This window comes from Gobio gobio (assembly GCF_949357685.1).
Source record: "Gobio gobio genome assembly, chromosome: 11".
Taxonomy (NCBI): Eukaryota; Metazoa; Chordata; class Actinopteri; order Cypriniformes; family Gobionidae; genus Gobio; species Gobio gobio.
The window spans coordinates 49179769-49184755 of record NC_137104.1 but is presented as its reverse complement, the minus strand read 5'-3'; the positions used below and the strand labels follow the sequence as shown (position 1 = coordinate 49184755).

Genomic DNA, 4987 nt, shown 5'->3' with positions numbered 1-4987 from the left:
AAACGTATTTATCACGTTACCACGTCTCCTTTCAATGTTGCAGAAACGTATTTATCACGTCCAAACTGTTCTTCTCTTCACACATGTAATCAAAATGTTTTTACTGTTATCTTTGAAAAATGACTTTAATATAAAACAATATTATAACTACAGTAAGAGAAATAGATTAAGTGGTATTTATAGATCTCTTTATAATTCGTCATAGGCTAGTCACAGGTTACGATATTTCTGTACATCTGAATATTCAGCTCATTACTAATACTTTTTACATTTCACCTTACCTGTAGGGCGGACCTCTGGTTGTTGCCCATTTTATAAAACTACATTAACATATGTAGTACTAATAATTTATACTACACACAAATGTAGTCACTCATTGTATTTATTCACACAATATAAGAAATATGATTAGGTCGTTCACAAAAAAGAAAAATCTGTCATTTACTCATCCCTGCGTAAATCCAATGTAAACCTGTATGACTTTCTTTCCACTGTTGAACAAATGGAGGTGTTAATGTTAACCTTAGTCAGGAGATAAGCATAATGTTCCTTATTCACCATTCACTTTTTTTGAACCAAAGAAAGTGAATGGTGAATAAGGTCAGAAACATTAACTTTAAGGTCTAACAAAGTCACACAAGTTTGGAACAACAACAAAAGTGTTAAATGATAACACCTTTGTCATTGTTTGTAGAGATAATGTATAATTAAATTCCAGTACTTTCAAGGACCTTGAGATTTTTTTCAAAGACTACAATTAGCACCCTCATTAATAATAACAGAAAATTCTTAACAGATAAATAAAACTACGCCAATAAAACAAAATGGTACAAATAAAGTACAGCAAATATAAATAAGAACATTAACAAATAGAAAAATCCAAGAAATGTCAGTGCACAGATGTTATAACAGAAAAAAACTCATCTGTAAAATGTACATTTTCTCTAACTAGTTACAAATTATTTTATTGCAATTGTTATAATAATTAAAATACAATTTATAACTTATCAATTAATATACATTACATATGTAAAGTTTATAATGGCTTTTATTGTTCAATAAATAATATTTTATAATATTTGCATACTTGATTTTGAGAAACAGTATGTGTTTTAGTTGTTTTTCAGCGCTTCCGTAGCAGGTTACATTGTTATGCCAGTAGGTAGCAGCAAGGGGCTGTCTTAATGAGTGAGTTAGTAAGTAAACCATTCATTCAATGCAGATTCATTCTGTTATAGTGCTGAATTCTGTGACCCTAGTTATAAGGTTAGGATTAGGGATGGGTTTAGTTGTAACAGTCAACTAGGGTCACATAATTTGGTAGGTCAGATTTCGGCACAACACCAGAAATCTGACGCTTCATTTCATAGAGATCATTGCATTTACTAACGTTGACGCCCGTCATGTAAAATCCCCTTAACCACTGAAAGAATACTATGACAAAGATATAGATATACAGCAAATGTGGGGGGAAGTATGTTTCACACTGGTGCACTAAATAGATGTATTATAGCAAACAAAGTTTAGTCATGTTCCTGAGTAATATCTGCATGCACCTAATTCTGCAGAGAACATATAATATGACAGCAGACAGCAATCCATATGAGAGAGAAATCTGGTGTGGAAGGTGGATCTGGAACCGACTTCTGTCCAGGTTGTCACAACATCTCTTGTTTATCTGTCTTCACAAACTGCCCTGAAATACAATTCAAATATCAACAAGGATTGTTATAAATATAATGTGAGGTTCTTACATTCAAAATGCTCATTTGGCCTCTGTGTTAAAGTGTGCAGAGAATTCCGCCGGACTGAAATTTAGTCTTTTAGTCATTCATACCCTTCTTATACTAATGGTAACAAATTTATAACACAACAATAAATAACTCTCAAAACTAAATCTCTTTAATACTGCAAATACCACGTAGAGTCATATGATTTCCGTGATGCAAAAACATGCATGAAACCACAGAATCCAGTCACAATTGAGCCTGGTTAGTACCTGGATGGGAGACCAACTGGGAAAACCAGGTAGCTGCTGGTAGAGGTGTTAGTGAGGCCAGCAGGGGGTGCTCACCCTGTGGTCTGTGTGGGTCCTAACACCCCAGTATAGTGATTGGGACACTATACTGTAACAAGCACTGTCCTTCGGATGAGACGTTAAACCGAGGTCCTGACTCTCTGTGGTCATTAAAAATCCCAGGATGTCCTTCGATAAAGAGTAGGGGTGTAACCCCGGCATCCTGGCCAAATTTTCCCATTGGCCCCTCTCCATCATGGCCTCCTAATCATCCCTATATACAGATTGGCTTCATCACTCTGTCTCCTCTCCACCAATCAGCTGGTGTGTGGTGGGCGTTCTGGCGCAATATGGCTGCCGTCGCATCATCCAGGTGGATGCTGCACATTGGTGGTGGTTGAGGAGATTCCCCCTTCCATATGTAAAGCGCTTTGAGTGCCTAGAAAAGCGCTATATAAATGTAACTAATTATTATTAATTATTATAATTAATTTACTGTATAAAGCGGAATGCCACAGAATTTGGCAATTTTTGAATTAATAAATTAAAAGTAGGACGGTACAATGAATCAGATACCGATACAGACTAGTGTCTGTGAATATTAAAGCTAAAAAAACTGCTAATGAAATCTGAAGTCTTTATGTTCTGCCATGTCTGTGTGAATGAGCGCTGCAGTTTCGACTACTACGCAAACTAAAGCGTGTGTGACGCTTGCAATGATTTCAGTGTCTGCTGTCTCTCTATACATTAACTTTATCTGCAGAGCTGCTCTCAGAGTCACTTCATGAACATTTTACCATTTAATTTACAAGAACTATCAACATTTGTTGTATCATATACACACAGGAATGTTTGAGGTTTTACTTACAAGTCAGATGGTTCATAGTACTTTAGAGATGTTCTCTGCACATCCATCAGAATCTAGAAACATAAACAATTTGTCACAGAGCCAACAATATGTGGTATACAATGTCAGGTTTATTAGAAATAAATAAACTAGAGCACGTGGTTAAAATGCTGAAAAAAGTAAGAATATACAGGATATACAATATATAATATCTTTAGATATCAGAATTTATGTTTTGGGGTTTTACAGATGCATGGAGATATATACGTAATAATAATAATTGATGGAAAACCATGTAAGATAAAAGAAAAAAGGTGTTTGAAATAGTTTCAGCTCATTGTCACGCTCCATGTGAGTGACGTCACCGATTAACTTTACAGTGCAAACTTTTAAGTTAAATAATTAGATTAACGTTACTTCCATTCATCCGTTGACAAATTGCCAGCAAAACGTTAACAAAACTATCAAAGCCCTCTTATCTTCACATAATAAGTGATTAAAACCCCAAACTTTCATAAACAAGAGCTCAAGGCTAGTTACGTTAGCCTAAGTTAACGTTACCTCTCATAAAGTTAGCCTAACGGCTAACGGATTTTTTCCAAAGACACTAACGTTAAACCATTTCTATAAATTAAATATTCAACACAACAACGGAACAGTTGTATGTATTATATGTGTAGTTTAACATTATATGTGTAATTTTAGGGATTAAACTTACCTGAAATCAGTGAAAACAACAGTGACAGGACGCAGGCGGAGTCTTGCTGTTTCACTGTGTCGCCCCGTTTCCATGGTAACTCCCACCGCTCCAGTTTAAAAGCGACTCGGATGTTCAACACGCACGCCCATTAAACACGTCATATGTCAATTACACAGCGTTTCAAGAATTAAAACATCACATATGCTTACTGATGGAGTAGAAAATGTCCCGAAAGTTGATAACGTTGTTTAATTGGATAGTGCAGCCTAGCCTACATCATCACAGCCTAGGTTCGTGCGCATATAGTAATATTTATACGCATTTTCGTGTGATCGGGCTCATTTTTACACTCTGAGCTGTTTGATCCACGCGCCAGGCTCGTGATGAGCTATGAAACAACAATAATCGATTGGATTATTCTAATAGCTTGCTATCAGTTAAATGAGCAGAGACCATTCACATATTAGGCTACCTTTAAGTCCTTTTGATATCGAATGCTCAGCTGCATAAATCAGTCTCACTCAGTCACTGAATCGCCTCAATGGTAAAATGTTACTGATATTTTTACACAAACAGAAAGTAGCCTATCATTGGAGGTTTGGCATCTGGTTGTATTTTGGTACTGTCATGACGTTTTTTAAACGTCCTATTCCAACGTGCAGATTACGTTATTTTAACACCAGAATAAAACGTCTAACAAAAGTTGTAGTTTGGTAGTAGACAAACGTAATATTTACGTTTTTTTGACTACTTAAAGAAAACGTACCAGGTTGGTATTTTTACAACGTTTTTGAAACGTTTTATTTTGGTTACATTATTTTTCTATTTAAAAAAAACGTTTTTAAAACGTCTTTAAAACATTGTACTGCAACATTACCTAATTGCAACCAAAATACAACGTTGTGAAACGTTGTAAAAACGTTTTGTGTTTGCTGGGACTTAACATGATCATTATGAAGGCGTTTAAACAACATAACACCTTCACTTCCACATATTTGAAAATCGGAATAGGGGGAGACCGGGGATGGTTGTAACACGGGTTAATTGTAACACTTTCGATTTCTCCAATCAGGAACAAGTTACAAATCACCTGATTCACTTCACACCCTCTGTTTAGTCCTTATTCCACATGAAAAAATTGCGTGGTCTGCCATAAATGACGATAGTTCAGCACACTACGGAAAGCATGAAGTGTCCAACCTATGGTGGCAGTGGCATTATAATGCCATTAATAACCGAGCGCACAACTGATGCTTGCTCGCGCAGTAAATCACTCCAGCGAGAGAATAACAGATCTACACGCGAGGACACGGCAGCCCGCGAGCTCCTTTTAAACCCGCGCGCGCATGACATCTCCTCTGCGCGCAAATCAAGCCCTTGCGAGCTTGGACACGACTCGCAGCACGCGCATCATCACTCCCCA

At 36.6% G+C, this 4987-nt stretch overlaps 1 long non-coding RNA gene across 2 annotated transcripts; it reads right to left on the bottom strand.

Moving 5' to 3' along the window:
* Nucleotides 1-365: 365 nt before the first annotated feature.
* LOC307133585 lies at nucleotides 366-4110 on the bottom strand. Of its 2 annotated transcripts, none has more exons than XR_013817445.1 (3): nucleotides 3583-3659; nucleotides 2886-2938; nucleotides 366-1696 (listed from the first exon to the last, which is right to left on the bottom strand). It is a non-coding gene; the product is annotated as an uncharacterized lncRNA (long non-coding RNA). The 2 variants fall into 2 exon arrangements; XR_013817444.1 differs by lacking the exon at nucleotides 3583-3659 and adding an exon at nucleotides 4037-4110 and having other exon boundaries at nucleotides 372-1696.
* Between the last annotated feature and the right edge of the window lie 877 nt (nucleotides 4111-4987).